The sequence below is a fragment of the Mustela nivalis genome (assembly GCF_964662115.1).
Source record: "Mustela nivalis genome assembly, chromosome: 5".
Taxonomy (NCBI): Eukaryota; Metazoa; Chordata; class Mammalia; order Carnivora; family Mustelidae; genus Mustela; species Mustela nivalis.
This window is the reverse complement of record NC_139024.1, coordinates 109,757,358-109,783,787: the sequence shown is the minus strand read 5'-3', so window position 1 is coordinate 109,783,787 and position 26,430 is coordinate 109,757,358. Positions and strand designations below refer to the sequence as shown.

General features: G+C 38.0%; 1 protein-coding gene and 1 long non-coding RNA gene across 6 annotated transcripts in view; one reads left to right on the top strand and one right to left on the bottom strand.

Moving 5' to 3' along the window:
* Nucleotides 1-14,817, top strand: part of LOC309865104 — a 37,096-nt gene extending 22,279 nt beyond the window's left edge. For both annotated transcript variants that reach the window (XR_014311953.1, XR_014311954.1), the window contains exons 2-3: nt 13,058-13,221; nt 14,305-14,817. This is a non-coding gene — a long non-coding RNA (uncharacterized lncRNA). The remainder of the gene's footprint in view (nt 1-13,057; nt 13,222-14,304) is intronic.
* Nucleotides 1-26,430, bottom strand: part of ADGRB3 (adhesion G protein-coupled receptor B3) — a 730,754-nt gene that overhangs the window by 180,689 nt on the left and 523,635 nt on the right. The window lies entirely within an intron of this gene.

Sequence of the window (26,430 nt, the reverse complement as noted above, 5' to 3'; positions counted from 1 at the left end):
AATAAGTAGAATGAGTTTTGTTGCTTTTTCAGACACTTTATTGTTGTAAGTGTGATTACTACAATTTTATTTGATTTCTCGCAAATTCTGTATGTCAATACTGGAAATAAACTGTATCCTATGTTAGGATTTACAGAGGCCAGAAAAATACTAAACTTCCTTTTACATTTAAGAATAAAAATAGTTCCACTAAATAAAACATGTGCTTGAGTTTCTTTCTCCTTCTCTTGATACATTTCTCCAGATTATGTACTTTCTAGTACATAAAATACATGTACTTTCTAATACATGCAAAAAACATGTAGCCTAGTTGTAACATATACGGGATTGATCATGAGAGTGGGGAGCAATAGAACTTGGTGCTTAAGGTAAGGCTTTTGAGCCATTTACTCATGTGAACAAATATTGTTCCAGGACTGGCTGAGGATTTGTGAACAAAACAACACTCCTGCTCATACACTGGACTGGGAAGCAGGTTTTAAAAACCCCAATAAATATCTAATATAATATAAAGCAGAGGAGGGTGAGGGCACAGTCAGTGACAGGGAGGGCCAGGGGCTGCTATGTGGGCGAGGTGGCCTCTTCAAGTTCAGTTTCTCTTTTATTATCTCTTACTTGATAGAGTTGTTGCAAATTATATAATGCAGGCACAATGCTTAGGCAGTGGGGGACACTTAGATGCACTCAAAGAAAATATAATGGATTTACAAGATTAGGTTTGTCAGAAGACTGCAGACGATATTCTCTCTCACCTATAGAATCTGAAAGAGAGTGGCCTGGTGTTATCCTCTACTGTGTCAGAGACCCAGGTTTCTTCTCTTTTATTACTTTATTGCTTTATCATGAGTGACCTCCAGTTCAAGCACCGATATGACTGATCCCACTCCTGGCAGACTATTCCATCCCAGTCAGTACGAAGGAATAAATGGAAAGAGAACGCCCTCCCTTTCCGTAAGTGTACTTCCTGAAAGTCATAGACAGTATTTGTGCTTGGAGGTCAATGACTGGAACTTGGCCAGACTTAGGTGAATGGAGGGCTGAGACATGTAGAGTTTTTAGTTTGTTTTTTAACCATAAGATTATGTTTCAGCTAAAAATGCAAAGAGTTCTTTTTTAAGAAAGAAGGGAAGAATAAAGGTGACAGTCGCTGTCTCAAATATATGAGGCCAGTATTATCTGAAAAGATTTGTTTTACATAAGAACTCAGACGGGAAGAGTCTCTTTCTGAGGAAGCTTTGAAATTCTCCTAACATCCTTGAGGGTAGAGAAATGTGGCAACAATGAGGACCCCAGATGATAGGAATTAAATAAAGCTTTCTTGTATTGAGTGGACATTAGCTGCTTGTTTGAGTCAATATTTTGATGGTAAGAGTGCTAAGCAATATTCCATGCCGCCTACACAGCTGTGTTTTAACGAGGCTTTATTTCTAGCTGGGTTAGGTATATGTTAAGAATTTTACAAATTATTTAGAATTTACTTGGGTTATGTTTTAAATGAAGAGAATATATATAACAGCATATAATGAAAAAGATGTTTACCCTAGTATTAAATGAACCCAGTTGTACTGTACTAGATTTTGCTGAATATTACATTAGGAATATGTTAATAAGTACACCATAATTTTTAGAAATTGAAAATTCTATAAAGTACATAAAACCTACTATCTAATTTGGGGTGTTCTTTGTTCATTAGTATCAGAGCTATAAAAGAAATTAGTGATAATTTATAAAATTCCACAATTTTACAGTCCAGGAAACTAGGGATCAGGAAGGTTAAAAGAGTTGCTCAAGGAGAAATAACTGGAAATTGACTCTTCTAATTACTAAGTGCATTGCTTAAAAAAAAAAAAAATGACTAGGACTAGGGAAAAAACAGCCAAGTAGATGAATTTTATTAACCCAGATCTTATTATCATCCTCAGAAAACTGAATATAAGAACAAGGAACACTCAAGATATTGAGTCATCTTATGGGTACATAGATGTGCCTCAATTTTGTACAAAAGGTTTTTTCAGGTCTTTAAATACTTTGGATTTTTTTGGTAAACATTTAATCATTTTCATTATCATTTCAGGAAAACAAGAATTTTAAGTGTCAACTAAAAAATGTAATGTCTAATGAAAACTCTTTCATCTCATGGAGAAGAGAAAATTACTTTGAGGTCTCTGGGCTTTTTTATTTTGCACAGATTATTTAGGCTTGAAAGTTTCAGAGAGGCTTAGAAAGTTTAGGGTGATGAGTCTGGATAAAGATTAGTGCTTATCCTTAGTACACCACCCGCTGGCCAGCCAGTTGGTCACTACCATTTATTGAGAGCTGAATGTGTTTAGGGTACAGTTTGGGGAAAGTTAAATTAATGGCAGCTTTACTTCTCTTATCAGAAAAGTTAACTATTGTAAGGACAACTGAGAAAATTTTCACATAAAATATCGGAGGTGAAATATACACAAAACCGGTAGCAACCCTCGTGGCCCCTGTCCCTAAGAACAAAGATCACTGGAATTATTCATAGGCAAAATTCTGGTAAAGAATGGAAGAAAATTAAATCATGAGATTGCAAATGATGCATCCCATTAAAAGGGATTCTCAGTCTTCAGAATGGTGTATGACATTCAGTTCGTGTGAGTTATGCATGCCAATACCAATCTGTTACATCTGAAGAAAAATGAAAGGAGAGATGAGGGTAGATAGGTGTGGCAAAGAGTAACAGATGAGGTGGCTGGAGGGTTGGCCAGGGGCCAGTTCCGGAGGGCATATAAGGGCCACATTTTCAACACCCGTCTTTATATTGTAGATGAGGGGACAACAATGAGAGAAATGTTAAAGGACAAGGACCTGACATCTACCAATGCCAATGATTCCTAACAGGTGTGCTATCTTAGTGTAATTAACTATGAGTAAAAGAAAGGGAAGAAGTGAGAAAAGTAAAGGGAAGAAAAAAAAAAAAAAAAAGACAAGAGAAAGGCCTCTGCCATTTTTGGACCCTAAAGCCAATGTCCTGACAATGCCTCTTCTGCAAATGAATGATGTAGATAACAAAGGGTCTGTTGCTCAAATGATAATGACTATAAAACTATGCAGTAGACGATGACTTTGTACTTTCCAGGATTAAGGTGTGATCTAAAATTGTTTTCACAATCTCCTTGAATAATGCTGTCCTGATTTCACAAGTGGCTTTTTATTAAATATCTATATTACCACCTGAGCTCTTTTCAGGCATCTGTACTATACCCTTTAGTGGCTGTGATCTATATGTTTTGTTACGTGATTGCTATCTGTCATGGTGTTGATTCTCACATAATATTTGCTGTTATAATTATGCACTAGCAGCTGGGAAGACTAATTTATGACTTGGCTATTATCGTTGAAGGTCATGTAACTCCAACATGCTGTTAAAGCATTTGATCACATTTTGCCTGTTCTGACAGAGAGAGGCTTTCTTCCGGCAACTCCTCAGACTTCTGTGGACTTTATCACTTTTTTAACCAGTGAAGCTGAAGCAAGTAGGTGCTTATTTCTGGTAGCTGCCAATAAAGAATCTGATTGCTTAAATGCCCTCTGTTCTCATACTCAGCTTTTCTGAATTCAGCAGTTGAAAGAAATGGTGTTTATAAAAATTCAGCTACCTATATACTCAAACATCAAATATTAGTTGGAGACTAACTTAGTTCTAAATATTACTTGAAATCCAAAGCAGGAAACTTTACTGTATTGTATCAGGTATACAGAAGAATACTTTCAATTATGCCTATGAAAATGTCTATTAATACGACAGGTATAAATTGTGGCTTATAGGATGATTTGGAGACAAGCAGAGGGAAAGTCTATCTACCTATCTGAACAATAAATGGAATGGAAAGTATAGATTGGAACATTACAGAATTTATGATAAGTAGGATAATGCAACTGGTTAAGTGTCCATCCCTTAGAAGCAAGAGAAAAGTCAGGATCCACTTCAGCATATGGAAAAGGATAGTGGTGTTTGGAATCTGTCACAAACATCACAGAAAACTTCAATTAGACTTTAGTTTGATCTCAGAATTATTTTTAATATTTTAAAGAGCAAGATGGAAACCTAAAACCAATTTCATGAGACAACTTGCCTACCTATCAACATTAGAATATTTATAACAAGAATATTTATAGCTGGGTGGCTCAGTCAGTTAAGCACTCTACTCTTGGTTAGGGCTCAGGTCATGATTTCAGAATCATGAGATCGAGCCCCATGTCCCACATGGGGCTCCTCACCAGGCAGGGAGTCTGCTTCCCCTCTCTCCCAGCCCATCCCCCTGCTGGTGCAATCTCTCTCTCTCCAAAATAAGTGATTTTTTTTAAAAGATTTTATTTATTTATCAGAGAGAGAGAGGGGGAGAGAGCGAGCACAGGCAGACAGAATGGCAGGCAGAGGCAGAGGGAGAAGCAGGCTCCCTGCTGAGCAAGGAGCCCGATGTGGGACTCGATCCCAGGACACTGGGATCATGACCTGAGCCGAAGGCAGCTGCTTAACCAACTGAGCCACCCAGGTGTCCCAAAATAAGTAATTTTTTAAAAAGATTTTATTTATTTATTTGAGAGAGAGAGCATAAGCAGGGGGATCAATAGAGGGAGAGGGAGAAGCAGAATCCCTGCCAAGCAGGGAGCCCGATGTGGGGCTCAATCCCAGGACCCTGGGATCATGACCTGAGCCGAGGCAGACACTTAACTGACTGAGCCACCTAGGTGCCCACTGAAATAAATAATCTTAAAAAAAAAGAATATTGGCAATTAAAACACAGTCTCACTAGATTAAACTTTTGTGAACTAACAAGCCATGTCTCCTCAAAACAAACCCAAGTTCAACTTCTGATACACAGAATACTCCTCAAGGACTACAAACCACACTGGGAGACCAAGTTGACAAGTAGGAATCCTGTGCCACTGGCATAGTTTGAACAGAATTCAAAGACAAAGAGCTGTATAGCAGAACTCAGCTTTTGACTGGGAAAGATCTTTGAGTACTGACAGTGATGCTATATCACTAGACACTTTATTTGTGTAATTTTAAATCACAAAGGATAGATACTAAAAGACATGGGTGTCTGATGAAATGACAGGTGGGACTGGAGATTGATGGGAATATTCTGAAGGTGATTGAAGTAGTCTATTCAGGGAAAGAGTAGGGTCCAAGTAGGAACACTAATACACAAAAAGTCTTGTGGAGGGAGAGCCATAAGGTAGGATGGACCTAAAGTCAATGGGACTGTGTAGTTATAATTCTGAAATGGACAAGAGAGGGGTGATGCTGAGAATGATAAAGTTAAGAACACAAGCACGTAAGATAGATGAAAGGGTCTGCTCCTGACTTTTTCTTTTAAGGTAGGCTCCACACTCAGCATGGAGCCCAACATGGGGCTCAAACCTACAACCCCAAGATCAACACCCATGCTGAAATCAAGAGTCAGATGCTTAACTGACTGGGCCACCCAGACATCCCTACTCCTGATATTTTAAATCCATAAAGGATAACTATATAGGAGAGAATGGAGCCAAAAACAGGATTTCAGGAGTTGGTCACTTTTAGACGTTACGAAACAAATGAAATTGGAGGAGTAAGATAAAATGAGAAGGATGGAGGAGTCAGAGAAAATAAGAAGAATGGAGGCAAGAACAATACACACAATAGGAGGAAGTTGGAAAAAAGAAAGGTAGATAATTTAAAAATCTAGTAGGGAGTCCACAGTGCCAATGTTACAGAGAGAGGTGGTGCAGAAACAACCATCTGAGGCGAGTCCTGGAGACTAAGGAACCAGAGGAAGAAGCTAGATCCGGCCAGGGTGGGAAGCGTGAGGAGGCAGCAAGTGTAAACCATCCTGTGAAGATATTTTAGTAAAGAACATCAAGAAATGAAGTGTGACTTCAAGAGAACCAGAAAAATACTGTAAGGTAAAGAAGAACTAATGATGGTGATTATTTGCTCTTTACTTCTTCAGAGGGAAGGAATCTGAATGGACGTGTTTAAAGAAAGAGAAACAAAGTATTATGGAACAGGGTCCTAGGAGGACAGAGACAGAATGGAACAAGAGTGATGATTTCTATGTTAAAGTTATGAAGTCATATGTTCTGTAAAGCATTCTGTCATCTCATGTTATTTAAATAAATGTATCTTTTTGGCATTTCTTTAGTGAACCAATAACCATAGCAAAGCATGCTCTAAGTTTCCTTTCGAAACTGCATAATGGGTCCCAGGTTTGGCTTAGATAAACTTGTCTTCCATTTCTTCTTTATTTCCGACTGCTTTTAAAGTTCTACTTCATGGATCTAGGAGTTGGTTTCTTCCAGTTTTCCAAAAACCACCTGCTTCCAGATTTCTCTTTCAGTCTGTAGCACAGCAGCAGTATGTTACTCACAAAAGCCGTGTGGGTCTACAAGGAAATGCAGCCACAGAAACTTGCAGAGGCCTCACGGATCTCCCAGCTTCTTTCCTCAGGTCATAAAGGCCACTTGCTTTTCTACAGATGCTTAGATTTTGGATTTGAGCAAAAAGTTCCTAACTTTGCTTAGACTCTTCAGTGAAATAAATATTGCATGTTAAATATAGACAACACCCTGTTGGTGGCCTAGACCCTGATTCTCAACATTTAGTCGCAGGTGTCATCAGGGTTTACGTTCTCAGCCCTTTGCTCCCTTCGAACTCACATGTGTCTCTCTTTAGTAATCTGATCTGTCAATGTGGGTTTAATTTCATTTGTATACTGATGACAACAGATTGATGTTATAAAATTAGCCATAATGTTCTCTCCACCACATCTGTGCTATATGCTTGCCAAACTAATGTCAAGGATAGGGTATCTCAAGATTTTCTTCAGTTATCATTACCAAAATTGCTATCTTTATAAAATGCAAGTACCACTCTTATCCTTTGGTTTCACCCTCTTGGTTTCTTTAAACTTAATATTGTAAACCAACACCTTGAACATGAAAATATCAGACCCCAAAGAGTTTTTTCTATCTTTCTAATTAAAAATTCGTTTCTGCTTTAAAAAGTGTACATAAGCCAGAGAACTGATGACACCGAGGTGTAACAATCTCAATATAAAAACAACATTTTACTTCAGAAAACAAATGCTAGAATTATGCACCTCTTCATCTCAAGAAATCCTGTTTTGATCAACATTGAAGGCTCAAAAACTTGAATACCAAAGAAACTAACATTTGATTAGGATTGTAACAATTTCAAAGGACATGTGTATACATGATCACTCTGAATTCATATAAAAATCTTGCAATGCAAGAAAGATACTATTATTACCCTCATTTTGCAGCCAAGACTATGAATAATACAGAGCTCAAATAACCTCCATAAGGTCATCCATTAAGCAGGTAGCGCAGCTAAAGGAGCAAGCCCAGGCATTTTGGGTTCAGACCTCAAGATCTCTCTAAAATTTCATATAACCGCCAAGCCATGTGTACTGTTTCTGAGAATGTTCATGGCTTCTATCACAGTAATGTTTTGTACTGAACCACTGAAAGTTAGAACAGGATGTGCCTTTTGTCTCTTAAAAAGAGGCTAATCCAAACTTAGCTTTTAAAAACTTGTAGAAGTAATCTTGGTAAGGCTGAATGTCAGGGAAAATTCTATCTTTTCCTGGTTATAATAAGAGAAGTAAAAGTTTCTTGAACAATTATCACACACCGGGAACTCTATTAAGTACTTTAAGTGAATTATCTCATTTAGTTATCAGAATAATATTATGAAGATTATTAGGATTATCCCCATCTTATCAATGTAGAAACCATGGCCATGGCAATTTAACTTGCCCAAGAGCCCCTTGGCTTTAAGTTGGCTTAAAAAACAGCCCCATTCCAGAGCCTGTGTGGTTAACCTCTGTGCATATTACCGGTCAGCTAAAATATCTGGAATGCAACTGGTCTTCTGAGAAAGCTTTTCGCCTAGAATAGTCTTGTTGCACCTACAGAAGTGTTGGCAGAGATGTGCTGAGCAATGAAAAAGAAAAGTGAGGAAAATAAAGTTATCAGACTGAATATGTCTATCCACTTTAGAGATATTTACTTCCACATCCATAGCTGTCAGGAAAGGCATCGTCTGTCAGTACACTTTGGTTTGACCTCCACCGGTACACTCGGCCTGGAACAGGTCCGCATTTGGTCACACATTCAGTTGCTCTATCCTTCTCATCATTCGCCTCAGCCTTTGAGCTGGATTCATATTAAATGATCAAACTTCTTTTGGATTTTGTTATACATATTCATTATACATAATGAATATGTATAAAATGCTATCCTAGCACTTAAGTAGTTAATCGATCCTAAGTAAATGTACTTGAATCACATATTTGGAGATCACTGACTCACTTACTTCATACTCATTAATTCCATGGATGCAGAGCAGCCTTTGTAGCTGCTGCTACCTTTGCAGAATGACTTGATCTCTACAACCTCAGACACTCAGTTCATTCAGCTCTCTGCTCAAAAGTCACTTCTTCCAAGAGTCCAGAATTCTTGCTCATCACCTTATCTAAAACCCCGTTCTACCTCCACTCTACTCTGCACCCTTTCGTTCTGCTTTTCCTTTATAACACTTACCCTAACTGCTGCCATTGTGTGTGTGTGTGTGTGTGTGTGTGTGTGTGTGTTCATTCCCGTTTTTCTACTCTACAATATAAACTCATGAGAGCACAGGCTTTGTCACACTCATACACCTCTATTTCCAGTGCCCTGAATGGCATGTGCTTGAGTGCCTAGTTTTTTCCAGGGGATCTAGATTCTGGGATATAATTATAAATAAGACTGACAAAGTCTTGTTCTCACAGAGTTAATATTCTGGAGGTAAAGACTGATAAAAATAATGATCATTGATTATGTCAGATGGTAATGAGTTAATAAACTGAGTACCTATAGTACATACCACTGTTAAGAGGTTCAGAAGAACAGACGTAGAAAATACTATCCTACCGATGAACTTATAATTATTCATATAAACACGAAAGAGTCAAATGGTCTGAAAAAACAACGCCATGATTAGAGAGGGGTAAGTGTACTAGGGAATCAAAGGAGGTAAGTTTTGAATTAAATAAGGGAAGATGGGGTGATGTGTACGAAAGGAGGGAAGCTTCATGCACTTGAGATTCAATCTTTGCCAAAGTACTTTAGGAACCATTCTTTATTTCAGATGGTCTTATTTTCTCCCAGCCTTTAAATTGTCTAACCTCTTACCTTTGGTTGACATTTTACCCACATCAAAAAAACACCTACGCTTGATACAATTTGTAATATGAAGGTTTAATTTACACCTGACACCAAACTTTTTTCATGCCTTAGTTGTGAAAAACTAATTAGATGACAGAGGGAACCAGGAGTCCCACATTTAGAAGAGTTGAGGGGAGAGGTAAAGTTTTAATAGTCAGTGGAAATTTAACTTGAGCATCTGACATGCCATATTTATTCATTTCCCATGAATTAACATGCAGAAGGATGTATATGTGTTGTGTACGTTATCTTATTCTGAAGCCCTGACATGAGTCAATATTTTATTACAGTTTTTCACCTCAGTATATAAGTGGGTAACTGAAGAATCCAAGAGTATAAAAAAATAGTCATTAAAATAATGATCATAAGAAGGTAGATCTAGGTTATGTATTCTTACCATACACAAAAATATAATAAATAAGGGTGTGAGGAATATTTTGCAGGTGACAGTTATGTTTATGGCATAGATGATGGTGATGATAGGTTTATACTAACCTCCAAATGCATCAAGTTCTATAATACCTCAAAAGTGGCTTAAAAAAAAAGCCCCTTGCTTTAAAAATTGAGACCAAACATAAACCTATTTACTCAATATTTACTTAATATACATACATGTAACCTTATAAACAATTAATGTATGTAAAATACATACATTTAAAAAAATAAAAATTCTAAAATATTTTTGATTTGAGGAAGCAACAAATAAACTACCTAAACATGAACACTACTAAATGAGAAAACAGACTGTGAAATTGAACAGTGAAAGTTCAATGCAGACTAGCGGACTTTTTATCTTTAACCTCTGTCTTGCACTCAAGGAATACCAGCATAGACAGTATTACTATTAATAATATAATGACAAGCACTGTTAGACACATGCATATATATGCATAGATACAGTTAGCAGGGTGCAAAATGCAATTATTTCTACTTCTCATGACAACCTGGCAGGGTGATAGTATCACTTCCACGTTGCAGAGGAGATGCGGAGTTCTGAGAGGTACAGTAACTTGCCTGCAAGCATGCACCCCAATTCAGATCTGTCTGAATCTGGGCCTCATCCACTCTGACTCACGGACTTTTGTTAGATGAGAAACCACCCTTTGTGACAAACCAAAGAATTGTCTCTCTTTCCTCTTTAAATAATAAAAGGCAGAAGGGGTATCTTGCGTAAGCGCAAATCGGTAGGAGAGAATTTTGCTTGTGGCAAAGAATTCTCCGTGACTGGTGTGTAGATTCTTTCTTCTATGCCAAAGTAAAAGGATTGGATTTTATTGTGTATAGAAAGTTGTTATTGAACCGTGTTGAGTCAGAAAGTGATAAGATCAGAGACTGGATTAGAGTAAGGTGAATCCGAAGGCAAGAGACCAATCAGTAACAGCCCCTGATATGGCTATCCTGGGGATTCTGCGTGCGCCTATTTATGAGTGACTTAAGAACAGAATTTGGGGAATAATGAGTTGTGTAAGAATTAAACAATTAAACCCTTTATATTTTAACTATCCACTAAAGAACTTATCTTATATGTATGCATTTACTTTCCTTTCCCTCTAGGGATATATATTCAGATATATAAAATAGTTTGCCGACCTTCTATAAATGCACCTTAGTTAACTAATTAATTTTTTATTGAGGTATAATTGACATATAACATCTTCATTTCAGATGTTCATAATGATTCGATATTTATATGGATATATTGTGAAACAATCAGCACAACATGTCTAGTTGAGTCTGTTTTTATTTTATTTTTTACATTAATTTTTTGAGGTTTTATTTTAAAGGTAAATCTTTTTTTAAAGATTTTACTTATTTCTTTGAGAGTGAGGGGGAGAGAGAGCATGAGCGTGCATGAGTGGGGGTGGGGGGAGAAGAGCACAGGGGGAGAGAGAGAGGGAGAAAAAAGAATCTCCAGCAGATGCCCCGCTAACAGCTACCCGGAGACAGGGCTTCATCTCAGGACCCCGAGATCACAATGGAAGCTGAAACCAAGAGTCAAAGGCTCAACCAACCAAGCCACCAAGGTGCCCCCAATGAAGTCTCTTTTTAAATAAAAACAATTAACATCAGACACCTTATTTGCTGTGCTCTGCCATTATGTATTAGGGTCTGTTCTTGACCTTCAAATTCATATGTTGAAGTTGCAAACCCCAGTATCTAAGAATATGATCCTGTTTGAAGACAAAGGCTTTAAAGAGGTGATTAGGTTAAAACGAGGCCCTTCAGTGGGTGTCCTTATTGTTAATAGGACTGGCATCCTATTAAGAGGAAGAGATACCGGCTGGCTGCTGCATGCACAGGGGGAGGACCGTGGGAGGACCTGGTGGGAAGGCACTCTCTACTAGCCAGGGAGAGAGGCCGCAGGAGAAACCACATCTGGTTACACCTTCATGGACTTCTCGTCTCCAGACTGTGAAAAAATAACTGTTGTCTAAGTCAAGCAGCCTGTGGTATTATGGTACCACGGTCCTAATAAACTAATGCAATAAGGCTGACCCGTCTGACATTTTATGGAGACCAACATGATGTCTATTCTCACATGGAACTCTAGTTAGGGCTTTAATTCACATAAAATTGGTAAGGGAATATTCTTGTTATGCAAAAGTTTATGAGGTTATTCACTTGTGTATTATATCATACACATCATACGATGAATGGAAAGTTTTGTTTAAAAGTAAATTGAGATTCTCTGGGTAGTACAACTTTTACTAATAGAATATTCATTTTTCCTTTGAAATCAATAGTTGTTTCCTGAACTCCAGATTTCAAGAGATAAATAAGACCTTGTGACATATTTATGCTTTGGTGAAGCATAAAGAAAAAAAAAATCTTATTTAAATTGATGTTTAGAAACACCGTGTAGTCCCGGGAGAGAGAAAAGGATTGTAAAATACAGCTCGTACTCTGTTCCGTCGGGTCTTGTCTGGCCTTGTATGTAAGAAACCTCTTTGTGTTTTGGTGTCTTCAAATATAAAGCCAATAAGTGAAAATCTAACAACCCTGACAGAAGGCTAGGAAAGATGTGGGAAGAAATGTAGGAGAATAATGGGTAGCATCAGGGCTTCCGATTGCTTCGTGCACTGTGAAGGTTCGGCCAGTCTCAGAGAGTAGTTTCTGCAGTTTGTACAGCTTTGAGATATTTCCGTTAATGAAACTCAGAAAACTGAAAGGAGTCCAGTCCAATCTCTCCAACAAGGACCCAGTGAAAAGTAGGTATGCAGGCGAAGGCTTAATTCCTAAGATATATGGGGTATTTTTCTCTCCAGTTTCACTACCACTTGAACAACGCGTCTGCCAACTCTAACTTCTCCCGTGGACACACCCCCATCTCTGAAATTCAGCCACTGGTCCACATAATAAATGAAAAACATTAGCAACTAATATTTACTGAGTACATGCCAAGTGCCAGGCTCTGCTCTCAGCACTTTACATGTATCAGCACATTAAAGTCTCATAATCTTGTACTATTACTCTACTTTGCTGAACTGAGGAGAGAGGTACTAAGAGCCCAGAGCCACACAGCCAATAAACATAGATTGGATCTCAAAGCCAGCCCGTGCAGACCCAGAAGCTCCACTCAAACAGCACACACTATAGGTTCTAATAATATAAAACTCTATTTTTGAGCACCAAAATCTCTATAGCAAGGTTTTGAGCTTAAGTGATTTGATCACAATCACATGATTCATAGATAGCAGGACTGGGTCTAGAAGCCAATGCACCTCACATCCAGGTTCACCTGCATACAATAAAAAACTGTATTTGGCAACAGAGAACGGAACTCAGCACTAATTCACCCATTTACCTTCAGCTGTCAAAGTATGCCCTTATCAAGAAGGAACCAGAAAGGCACTAAAAAATTCTGCCAAGCTTCTGGAAAACCTGAAGAGGATCAAGTTATAGCATCCAGCCTCAAAGATAAAAGCCTTCTCAGCAGTGGCATAGCCCAGCCCTTATCAGCATTACCCGACACAGGTAAGCCCCCCCCCCCCAAGGACCACAGAGCACTGTACTAACAGCTGTGTAAGGCATAGCTAAGTAAAACCCCATGCATCCTCCACCCAGGCTATCTGGAGATGCTGTATCCCACGGCTCTTTGATTTTCAGTAAGCTTCCTTCCCATTTCCTTCACCATCTGTCATACAACTTACATTTAAAAAAATTAAAACGAATCCAAGTTTATTTTGTTTTAGAAGTTTATGGCAACTCCTGAGGTAAATGGAAAAATAAGAAACAGAAATTTCAACATGGATCTTACTAGTTTACAGATTTACAGAGAGAAGTGATAAGGATGAGAAAGGGAAAAGGAACACTATGGAAATGAAGACAAATACAGTGGATGGGGAAGACAGATGAGGGAGAAAATAGTAATGGGAGAAAAGAAAATGAGTACCAAGTACCAGGTACTGGACTGAACTAGAGCTTTCTCTCTCTTTTCCTGGCTCGATTTTTCCCCTCTATGAGACTTGTCTTGGGTTTCCCATGATTCAAGTCCTGAAATAATGCCATCTTAATTTATGCCATACTTCAGAGTTCACGTGGCACTTCTTGTCCCCTAATTCATAGAACAGACCTATGACATATTCAGAGCAGGTTATTATTTTGCTCTGGAGGTGAGAAAATTAATATTCGGAGGATTAAATAGTTTTGCAAAGGTCACACAGCTAGTCAATGGCAGAGCTCAGGTGCTGTAACTACGAACTCGGTGTTCTTTTTACAGTTTGATACTGCCTCTGCGGTGTGCTCTTCTGTGGGGTCACAGTGTCAGGAAAGGTGAACTAAATCTACTTCTTTTAGTCCTCAGCATCGTGATATCTACACACACACACATTCCCTCTCTCCCTCTCTCTCTTCCTTTCTTGATTTTGTGTAAGACTGAACTAAGAACAGAGGCCTAAGGAAAAAGTACAGACACTGAGTGAAGCACATCTGTACTCACTAATAGATGTTATTCCCCTTCATAAAATTCTCTCTCATTGAGACAACAAAGACAAAAAGACAAAAAAAATCACAGAACATAGTTTTTTTTTTTCAGGGACTTTTTTTTCTCCTATCTAGTGATCAGGTTACCTCACAGACCGCCTGTCTCTTCTCTGAGAAGAGAGGAGCCAGCAGAAGATGGAATGCTGAGTCAGAGGAAGACATGACAAGATCTGGAGGGTGAAATTGGCTGTGGATGGGGTGGGATGAATGTGGAAGATAGGAGCAGGCAGCTTGATGAAAAACTGGCAGAGTACCTCACACGACAATCTCAAGAGAGTAAATTTAAGCCTTGATTTAAAAGCAAAAAGAAATCTAGTTTAAGGCAACTTGAGGTTTGAACTCACGATATCGAAACATAAGAAAAAGAATCATCATCAATGTCGATTTCCCCATATAAATTTTAAGAAAAGAATGACTTATTCAAGTATATGATTCCTCCCCAAACTAACTGAATTTGTAGCAAAGCGTTGTGGTCAGCAGCGAAAAACTATGATAAAGAGATGCAGATAAAAGCTCTAAGTGGGCTGGGAATGTCTGTCTTATTCATTGTTGTATCCCTCCTACCTACGTTGATGTGGAGCATAATAGGCCCTCCAAAATTTCTGTTTACTAAATAAAAGACTATGAAGTAAAATATAGGTTAAGTGCTTCAAAATACAAGCAAGATCTCATAAGAAGAGGTCGGCACTACACCCACACACAAAGAAATTGATAAAATCACTGAAAGACGGACTCCAAGTTTTAGACTTCACCATTTTCTACTGTGAATAATAGAGAACTGATGATAGGCCCAAATCCACAAGACTCAGATTAAAGCTAAGGACAGTTAGATCACCAGGGTCTTGCCTGCCAAGTTGTCCTTCCCTCAACAATGCCCCCCCACCAACCAAACTTCATTTTTAATTCCCTTCTCTAAACTTAAAGACAGTCACTCACAGCAGCCCCACAGTGCATCCAGCTTCTTTGACTCACTGAGATGGAGCAGAATAGACATTGACCTAGGAGTGAGGAGCTGTGAGGTCCAGTCTCAGATTCACCACCACCACTAACTGTGTAACCTCAAAGAATATTCTTCAGATTTAATTTATTTATTTGACAGGCAGAGATCACAAATAGGCAGAAAGGTGGGCAGAGAGAGAGAAGCAGGCTCCCTGCTGTGCAGAGAGCCCGATGCGGGGCTCGATCTCAGGACCCTGAGATCATGACCTGGTCCAGAGGCTTTAACCCACTGAGCCACCCAGGTGCCCCTCAAAGTGGATTCTTTTTTTTTTTTCTTTTTTCCTTAAAGATTTTATTTATTTGACAAAGAGAGATCACAAGTAGGCAGAGAGGCAAGCAGAGAGAGAGAGAGAGGAGGAAGCTGGCTCCCTGCCAAGCAGAGAGCCTGATGGGGGGCTCGATCCCAGGACCCTGAGATCATGACCTGGGCCGAAGGCAGAGGCTTAACCCACTGAGCAACCCAGGCGCTCCTCAAAGAGGCTTCTTAATATTTGGAGGCTACTATTTCATTTCCAAGGGGGAGGTAATATTTGTTGAGAGAATCAGAAGGAATTAAGTATTTGAAAGCATTTTTGTAAACTCAATAGCATCATAAAAATATAAGACATTATTATGGTTATATTCTGCAAAGGACCTCTCTATCCTAAAATAAGATTAGAAGCTATTAGTAAATAAGATTGAATAGGCTGTATGTGTCTTACAAAGTAAAGAGATGAGAATTTTATTGATGAGCAATCTAAGGTCAACTGCTGACTCACTTTAGCAGAAATTGGCCTAAATTATAATAGATGTGCCTATTTATAATTCTGAGAGATTCCCTGAGGAGAATCATATTGAAGTAAATGGTATTTTTACCAGACAGAATTCTTCGCCACAAAATGAATGTGAATATTAATATGTGTTAACTCTGGTTGCAGTCACATTAATAATATTCCTAATAAAGCAATAAAGGATGTTTATGCCTCTTCTTGTGCTGAGTCAATAGCAAATTCTGAAATCTTTCACTGTTGATACAAAATCTTTACTATGAAATAGCACCACCGTGGACAAGCAGTAGTAAGAACTCTAAGCACAGAATATACTTGAACTGGTCATCATTTTTAGGGGACTGGTTTCCAAAGGAATTGACCATGAAGTACTGGGTCAAGTACTGATGAATCATTCATGTCACAATTCTGATTGCACTAGAGAAAATAGGTTACGAAGAAATTTGACATGTGTTATTCCCAAACTGTGGAACTATCGTTTTGCCTCTACTTCCCAGTGTTGTTACAGGACACATAGTGTTCCAGAAGAAATGATGCTAGTTTCAATGGATATCATTTCACAGAGTGACTATGGGCAGGAAGAACATGAAAATGGTTCCTGTTTTATTCAGTTTAAAATCTATCTTTTACTTTAAAACACCAGAGAGCATCTGTGATATTATTTTTATTTTATCTTACTACATACACTTACTTTTACTACATATGAAGTGGCATTTGTAATTCAACTTCAGTTAATTGTGCAGTCCAATAAAGATAAATGGAGACAAATGATTTATCCAGACTTGCACATCCCAAAAAATCTGTCTGTTGTAATTCAAAAATTTTAAAAATGATTAACTTAATGCACAAAGATATTTTAAAATGAGTTTATGTTTTCATTTTTAAATTTTTATTAGGATTTTATTTATTTATTTGACAGAGATCACAAGTAGGCAGAGAGGCAGCTGGCATGGGGTTGGGGGTCAAGACACACAGGTTTCTGCTAAGCAAAGGGCCTGATGCAGGGCTTGATCCTAGGACCCTGGGATCATGACCTGAGCTGAAGGCAGAGGCTTAACCCACTGAACCACCCAGGTGCCCCGAGTTTATGTTTTTAAATATTAAATTCTTGGACACACAATGACCAAAATAATGTATCTGTTGTAAAAAGTCTTGAATCATAAACCTAGCAAAAAGAGACTCCAGGAGGAGATGTAATAAAAACGTTCTTCAAATATTTCTTGGGTAATAATTCCCAGAGCAAAAGGCATTTTATGGATATTCCTTTTTCTATGATGGTAAAAAGTAAACAAAAACCAAAAAATGCCAAAAACTGAAATAAAACCCTAGGAACAAACTCATAGTTTTATTAAAATGATAATCTCACTCCATTCTCCACATCTAGAGCAAGGTGCTATTGATCACATTATCAGCTAGCTGAGAACAGAAACTTAAGAAAGAGTCCTCTTACAAAAGAAATCACATCTCAACATGATTTCTGCAAAAAACCAGTATCTTTAGTTTACCAGCAATTTAGTCATTACTTGGACAAGCCATAAAATCATTCATCTCCCAAATGACCCCAAATTAAAGGGGCTTGACAGCCTCTGGGTCCTTTTACTTTTGCTGATTTCAGGACTCTTTGGGCAAGCAGAACTTGGTGACCAGCCAATGCTGGCTCATTCAGTTTCTCTAGCCGCTACTCCCTTTCACATCCCCAGTGTCTCCAGTCTCCTTTCAAGAGTCCGCTTTGTCGGAAGCTATGGAAGCTTCAAAGAAAGGTGGGCGTTTGAAAGTTCCTGTATGTAGAACATCTACCTAGACAATGTCTGTCTTTGATTTGTGCTGAAAATGAAGTAACTAATTTCCATCCAGCTTTTAAATTGGCTAAATTCCAGGAAACAATACCCATCAGATAACAACTTCAAAGGGGATAAGTCATGACATGAACAGTGCTACAAGGAATTATTATTGATGGTACATTACTGCCTGAATTTGAATATTACAGGAGTCACATAATTTCCCTTTAAAGGTAAGAATATCATTCAATAAAGACCTGATCTAATATAGATTATAGTTCATTAGTTCCATCAGAAACCATCGTTATACAGATATTCTCCTATAATTTTAGTGGATCGCCAGTCTCAGAGAAATGATAGCATCTGTTATTGTCCTAAGCCTCATATCTGGTAAACATCTTCTCTGGCCCATAAGGCTTCAAGATCTAACATTAAAATACACTTTTTTTTTTTTTTTTAGTTTTAAAATTGTTAAGTAAATTACCTAGAAAAATCTTAAAAGCAAAAATGATTTCCTTTTCTCCCAATCTTACGCCCTTGTCCCAGCCCCTGCTCTTCATATAGGCACGCACACTGCAAAACACAAAACAGTATAAATACTAAGAAGAAAGAAGTATTGTTTTTGAGTCCTCCCTTATAATTTCAGAGAAAAAATTTCATTTCAAATGTTACTTTTATTATCCTAATTATTGTTATCTCACAGCCAAACCTGGACATTGACAAATCAATTCAGCTACGTACCTTCTTAAAAACATTGTGCTAGGAGTATACATGGGATTACAGGCCAAAGCAACTGGTAATAGCATGATTTAGTTGAAAAAAAAAAAAAAAGGACACATGCATACACACACACACACACACACCCTTACCAGGTGTATTTCAAAACCTAGAATTCTGATTTCCCTTCCTTTACTCAGTTTCATCACTTTTGTCCTTTTGTACTCTGACTTGATGTGTTTGCTACTAAAAAAGAGATTTCTTAACATGCAGATATTTTATTGGAAATATAAATTCAAAATGCATCAGATGCCAGATTCTTGTATAAGGCTGTCATTTAACATTTGGGAATTCACAATATGCTAATTGCTTCTTAGAGCATACAGGAGTCATCTTGTATTCTTTGCAACTTAAAAGTCAATGATAAGTAGGTTCTGCCTTTGAGAGATAAGGCACATACACATATTTTATTTCCTTCAATTACATGAATAGAAACCTAAATAGTGCCTCCTGAAATAAGATCAACATATGCTCCTTGTAAAAGAAGTGATAAAAATGAGTGAGGTCCTTTAAAAGTTCAGAAAGCATTTTACTATTCAGAGAGCATACAGTGTGAATAGTGGCAGATAAAATGAAAGCAGAAATTCTAAGAAAGAATACCCTGCTCCTTGTACCAATATGCCATGTTCTGTTCTGTGCTGGAAATGTTCCTGGATCTGGTCTAATCTGGTGCTTTGGTTACATAGTAGTTTTCTGTTCATGAAAAATGTGAAAGGGCTTGTACACTTTTTTACCAGTCCTACGGTGAAAGGAGCTACAGTCAAACTCTTAATATATCAGTGACTAAAAGTCTGTAAATCTATAAGTTGAGTTTTCAGGTTATATTCTCTATTCTGGATAGCTCACCTGCATTTTATCAATATTAGAGTTTGATGAGGGAGGCTGTATGGATGGTACAACCACACGTTTTTGAATTTTCATTAAATCCAGCTTCCAAAACAGCATTGTAAGTGAAGGCACACTTATTGCCTATGTTCCTCTGTGTATGTTGCTTTCCATATGTTAAGGGGGGATTTCCTGTAAACTGTCTAATCCTATTTTAGATTATAAAATAATTTATGTAACATTAAAAAAAATTAAGGATGTGAACTGTTTAAAAAGTCTAATTCCATTATTGTATATGCATGGGTGGCTTCTTGTGCTTAATTTAAAAACAAACAAACAGGGATGCCTGGGTGGCTCAAGTCATGACCCCGGGGTCCTAGGATTGAACCCCACATTGGGCTCGCTGCTCTGTGGGAAGCCTGCTTCCTCCTCTCTCTCTGCCTACTGCTCTGCCTACTTGTGATCTGTCAAATGGATGGGTAAAATCTTTAAAGAACAAACAAAAAACCCCAAAGAAAACATTAAAAAAATCATGTTCAGAGAACATTCTTTTCCATCGATTGGATTTTAATAATTTAAAACTTTAAGAGGTGCCTGTGTGACTCAGCTGGTTAAGGGGCGGACTCTTGATCTCAGCTCAGGCATTGTTCTCAGGGTCATGAGTTCAAGCCCCATGTTGGGCACCACGCATGGAACCTACTTAAAAAAAAATTAATAATAATAATTTAAAATGAGACATTTTAAAAAATGAATTCTCAAGTAATTGCCAAGTAAGTTTTAAAGCACATTATTTTCCACCCCAACAAATATGCCCCATAAAAACTGTATTTAGGATAACAAGGAAATTTTTCAGAACACTTTCCCTTCCATTAGGAATTGTTCTTCTGGGTTTATATGAAAATATCTTCTATTCTTTTCACAGATATGAATGTAATTTTTTTAAAGAAACAAATAAAATATATTTTTTAAAGATTTTATTTAGGTGTTAGAAAGAGAGAGAGAGAGAGAAAGAGAGAGTATAGGTTAGGAGAGAAGAAGAAGGTGAAACAGGCTCCCAGCTGAGCAGGGAAGTTGACACAGTGCTCAATCCCAGGACCCTGAGATCATGACCTGAGCTGAAGGCAGAGGCTTAACTGAGCCACCCAAGTGCCCCAAGATAAAATATTTTAAAAGGTCAAATTCTTTCAGGATGGAAGTAATATCAAATCAGTTTATAGCTTTAAAAATAAAAACAATCCTGCTTTTGGATTTTATACACGTTTTAGGATGACAAATTCTGTGCTAGAAAATTACTAAACTCCATATACAACTAATGTACATACAGATTAGTGATGTATTCTGTCTTTTTTTTTTGTTTTGTTTTCATTTTGCTACAACTTTTATTGGTGGTGGTAGTAGCTACCATGATGACAGCTGTTTTTTTTGTTTTGTTTTGTTTTGTTTTAGGATGGAGGGAAGGAAATTTACATCTATGTTTTTTCCAAATCATAGGAGAAAAGGTGAACTATTGCATTCATTTGTTTAGGAAACATATGTACCAAGTGATGAAAATGGCATTAGAAGCCATAGGAAGGGGTCTCATTTCTTTGTAATAGATGGACCTACAAAGAGTCACTGACTTCAGTCATGACTTGCTAAGGCTATAAGGAGGTGGAAGTGCTTTGAAATTGTTGAATCCATTTCTTTATGGACAAACAAACTGTCATGGCCACCAGCCTCAGTAGTTACTTGATTTATGAAGATTTAAAAAAAGAAAGCTTTACTCTTTTGCTTACATAAATTAACATTTTCTAGAATTACTATATTAGCTTTTGTAAAATTTATTTTAATTTCAACCGGAATAAAATTGCTGCACTAATTAATTTCATAATAACTAATACCATAATACACTGAAATCTAAGGTCACAATTTATTTCTGTTGTCCATCTTGTGCCATAAGGCACAAGAAACAGTATTAGAGTGTTTTCCATAAAAATGAGTTTATTCGGACCTATGAAATTTATCTTCATTTATATCTTTTCAAGTCCACAGTGTTTCAGAAAGTCTAATACAGACCTCTTTATCATAGATGGATCAAAATGTAAAGATATGAGTTAACATTTATGATTAAAATATGGATCTAATTTTATTCTTCACATATACCATTTAAGTTCTTAATTGCCAATGGAAGGAAATAATAAATTAATAATCTGGCCATGTCCTCTTAGAATCTGCTGAATGATTTTTAATGTATAATAAATGCTTTGGTAAGGAGCTCACTCTGTACCAGAATCTTGAGTCTACTGCATTCAGCAATTTAAATTTACTAAAGCACTTCACAAATTGGAATTCCAATTTGAAAGAATGAAGTTCTCCTAAAAACCTGAAGCACTCCAATAATTTTAAATTATTTTCTACTTTGTAAGTTCAGAGTCCCTACTACTTAGAAAGAGAAGTACTTATAACTAAAAGGAAAGTACCACAATAATTTCAAATCACCACATATAGTGTAGGACAGTTTTAAGGCTCTGTAGTACTTCTGGGTTTTCTTGTTTCATTTGAAGTTTTTCAATTTGAAAGTAAGTCAAGCAGTTTTTATAATGTAACAACTCAAAATGCACTAAGTGATTTCAAATTTAACCAAAACTATGGCAAAAATAGGGTGCATATGGTTAGAGAAAAATATAAACAAAATAGCATGTATCCTCCAAACTATATAGGGGAGTTAAAATGTCCTATAAATTAAGTGGCATAAAATAATGGGATGGGAAGGGTAAACATTCATGTAACAGTAATACCACATTTCTTTTTAAGTAAACCCTATGACAAACGTAGGACTTGAACTCACACACTCAGGGCACATCTGGGTGGTTTAGCTGGTTAAGTCTCTGATTCTTGATTTCAGCTCAAGTCAAGATCTCAGGATTGTGAGATGGAGCCCCGAGTGCTGGGGATGGAGCCTGCATAAGAGTGTGTGTGTGTGAGGGAGGAGTCAAGATGGCGGAGAGGTAGCAGGCAGAGAGACTACTTCAGCTAGCAGGAGATCAGCTAGATAGCTTATCTAAAGATTGCAAACACCTGCAAATCCATCAGCAGATCGAAGAGAAGAAGAACAGCAATTCTGGAAACAGAAAAACAACCACTTTCTGAAAGGTAGGACCGGCGGAGAAGTGAATCCAAAGCGACGGGAAGATAGACCCTGGGGGGAGGGGCCGGCTCCCGGCAAGCGGCGGAGCAACCGCGCACAAAATCAGGACTTTTAAAAGTCTGTTCCGCTGAGGGACATCGCTCCAGAGGCTACCCGGGGCAAAGCCCACACGGGGTCAGCGTGGCCTCAGGTCCCGCAGGGTCACAGAAGGATCGGGGGTGTCTGAGTGTCGCAGAGCTTGCGGGTATTGGAACGGGAAAGCCGGCTACAGAGACAGAGCCGACAGTAAGCTCGCAGCTCAGGGTGACCTTGAACCGGTCGCAGGCTCAGTGAGCTCGGAGCGCGGCCGGAGGTGAGGCAGATGGGAGTAACTGAGCACGGTTCTCTGAGGGCGCACGGAGGAGTGCGGCCCTGGGCTCTCGGCTCCTCTGGGCCGGAGACCAGGAGGCCGCCATTTGTATTCCCGTCCTCCGGAACTCTACGGAAAGCGCTCAGGGAACAAAAGCTCCTGAAAGCAAACCCAAGCGGATTACTCACCCCGGCCCCGGGTAAAAGCGGTGCAATTCCGCCTGGGGCAAAGACAATTGAGAATCACTACAACAGGCCCCTCCCCCAGAAGATCAACAACAAATCCAGCCGAGACCAAGTTCACCTACCAAAGAGTGCGGTTTCAATACCAAGGAGAGCAGCAGAATTCTAGAGGAGGAGAAAGCAAAGCACGGAACTCATGGCTTTTTCCCTGTGATTTTTTTTTAGTCTTGTGGTTAATTTAATTTTTTTCTTTTTCATTTTTTTTTTTTTTTTTTTTTTTTTGCCTTCGGGTAAAATTTTTTTTTTTTTAACTGTTACCTTTTTCTTTTTTAATGATTTTTTACTAGTTTATCTAATACATATATTTTTTCTTTTTTATATTTTTCTTAGGTGTTTTCTTTTTTTTTTTTTCTCTTTTTTCTTTTTTTTTTTATTTCTTCCTTTTTGAACCCCTTTTTATCCCCTTTATCCCCCCTCACGATTTTGGATCTCTTCTAATTTGGTTAAAGCATATTTTCCTGGGGTTGTTGCCACCCTTTTAGTATTTTACTTGCCCCTTCATATACTCTTATCTGGACAAAATGACAAGACGGAAAAATTCAACACAAAAAAAAGAACAAGAGGCAGTACCGAAGGCTAGGGACCTAATCAATACAGACATTGGTAATATGTCAGATCTAGAGTTCAGAATGACAATTCTCAAGGTTCTAGCCGGGCTCGAAAAAGGCATGGAAGATATTAGAGAAACCCTCTCGAGAGATATAAAAGCCCTTTCTGTAGAAATAAAAGAACTAAAATCTAACCAAGTTGAAATCAAAAAAGCTATTAATGAGGTGCAATCAAAAATGGAGGCTCTCACTGCTAGGATAAATGAGGCAGAAGAAAGAATTAGTGATATAGAAGACCAAATGACAGAGAATAAAGAAGCTGAGCAAAAGAGGGACAAACAGCTACTGGACCACGAGGGGAGAATTCGAGAGATAAGTGACACCATAAGACGAAACAACATTAGAATAATTGGGATTCCAGAAGAAGAAGAAAGAGAGAGGGGAGCAGAAAGTATACTAGAGAGAATTATTGGGGAGAATTTCCCCAATATGGCAAAGGGAAAGAGCATCAATATTCAGGAGGTTCAGAGAACACCCCTCAAAATCAATAAGAATAGGCCCACACCCCGTCACCTAATAGTAAAATTTACAAGTCTCAGTGACAAAGAGAAAATCCTGAAAGCAGCCCGGGAAAAGAAGTCTGTAACATACAATGGTAAAAATATTAGATTGGCAGCTGACTTATCCACAGAGACCTGGCAGGCCAGAAAGAGCTGGCATGATATTTTCAGAGCACTAAATGAGAAAAACATGCAGCCCAGAATAATATATCCAGCTAGGCTATCATTGAAAATGGAAGGAGAGATTAAAAGCTTCCAGGACAAACAACAACTGAAAGAATTTGCAAACACCAAACCAGCTCTACAGGAAATCTTGAAAGGGGTCCTCTAAGCAAAGAGAGAGCCTACAAGTGGTAGATCAGAAAGGAACAGAGACCATATACAGTAACAGCCACCTTACAGGCAATACAATGGCCCTAAATTCATATCTCTCAATAGTTACCCTGAATGTTAATGGGCTAAATGCCCCTGTCAAAAGACACAGGGTATCAGAATGGATAAAAAAACAAAACCCATCTATATGTTGCCTCCAAGAAACTCATTTTAAGCCTGAAGACACCTCCAGATTTAAAGTGAGGGGATGGAAAAGAATTTACCATGCTAATGGACATCAGAAGAAAGCAGGAGTGGCAATCCTTATATCAGATCAATTAGATTTTAAGCCAAAGACTATAATAAGAGATGAGGAAGGACACTATATCATACTCAAAGGGTCTGTCCAACAAGAAGATTTAACAATTTTAAATATCTATGCCCCCAACGTGGGAGCAGCCAACTATATAAACCAATTAATAACAAAATCAAAGAAACACATCAACAATAATACAATAATAGTAGGGGACTTTAACACTCCCCTCACTGAAATGGACAGATCATCCAAGCAAAAGATCAGCAAGGAAATAAAGGCCTTAAACGACACACTGGACCAGATGGACATCACAGATATATTCAGAGCATTTCATCCCAAAGCAACAGAATACACATTCTTCTCTAGTGCACATGGGACATTCTCCAGAATAGATCACATCCTCGGTCCTAAATCAGGACTCAACCGGTATCAAAAGATTGGGATCATTCCCTGCATATTTTCAGACCACAATGCTCTAAAGCTAGAACTCAACCACAAAAGGAAGTTTGAAAAGAACCCAAATACATGGAGACTAAACAGTATCCTTCTAAAGAATGAATGGGTCAACCGGGAAATTAAAGAGGAATTGAAAAAAATCATGGAAACAAATGATAATGAAAATACAACGGTTCAAAATCTGTGGGACACAACAAAGGCAGTCCTGAGAGGAAAATATATACCGGTACAAGCCTTTCTCAAGAAACAAGAAAGGTCTCAGGTACACAATCTAACCCTACACCTAAAGGAGCTGGAGAAAGAACAAGAAAGAAACCCTAAGCCAAGCAGGAGAAGAGAAATCATAAAGATCAGAGCAGAAATCAATGAAATAGAAACCAAAAAAACAATAGAACAAATCAACAAAAGTAAGAGCTGGTTCTTTGAAAGAATTAATAAAATTGATAAACCCCTGGCCCGACTTATCAAAAAGAAAAGAGAAAGGACCCAAATAAATAAAATCATGAATGAAAGAGGAGAGATCACAACTAACACCAAAGAAATTCAAACTATTATGAGAACATACTATGAGCAACTCTATGCCAATAAATTTGACAATCTGGAAGAAATGGATGCATTCCTAGAAACATATAAACTACCACAACTGAACCAGGAAGAAATAGAAAGCCTGAACAGACCCATAACCAGTAAGGAGATTGAAACAGTCATTAAAAATCTCCAAACAAACAAAAGCCCAGGGCCAGACGGCTTCCCGGGGGAATTCTACCAAACATTTAAAGAAGAACTAATTCCTATTCTCCTGAAACTGTTCCAAAAAATAGAAATGGAAGGAAAACTTCCAAACTCATTTTATGAGGCCAGCATCACCTTGATCCCAAAACCAGGCAAGGATCCCACCAAAAAAGAGAGCTATAGACCAATATCCTTGATGAACACAGATGCGAAAATACTCAACAAAATACTAGCCAATAGGATTCAACAGTACATTAAAAAGATTATTCACCATGACCAAGTAGGATTTATTCCAGGGCTGCAAGGTTGGTTCAACATCCGCAAATCAGTCAATGTGATACAACACATCAATAAAAGTAAGAACAAGAACCATATGATACTCTCAATAGATGCTGAAAAAACATTTGACAAAG